Below are 358 nucleotides of genomic sequence, written 5' to 3' on the forward strand. Positions count from 1 at the left end.
TATTATTTTTAAAGCTTCTCTCTCTCTCCCCCCCTCTCTCTGTTTTTGCTGCTTCTTTTTTTCTATTTATTTTGTGTGTGTGCGTGGATGTGTGTGTGTGTGAGGGGGGGGGAAGCCTTTAAATGAAACTGCCGAGGCTGTTATGAGAAGAAAGGCAATAATCCCGTCTCTAAATAACAGAGGGAAGGCAGAAGAGGAGGAAAAAAAGCGAATTCTTGCTCAGGGCTTTGCAAACGCCTGCAGGGCAGAGGATTAGGCTACAATTAGCTCAGCCCTTTGCTCTCGCCCTAGCTAATTTTGCGATGAAAATTGGATATTTTTCCCTCCTTTTGGTGAAGGTCTCCAGATTTATCCCCCC

Source organism: Charadrius vociferus, unplaced genomic scaffold, assembly GCF_000708025.1.
Source record: "Charadrius vociferus isolate BGI_N301 unplaced genomic scaffold, ASM70802v2 scaffold553, whole genome shotgun sequence".
Classification (NCBI taxonomy): domain Eukaryota; kingdom Metazoa; phylum Chordata; class Aves; order Charadriiformes; family Charadriidae; genus Charadrius; species Charadrius vociferus.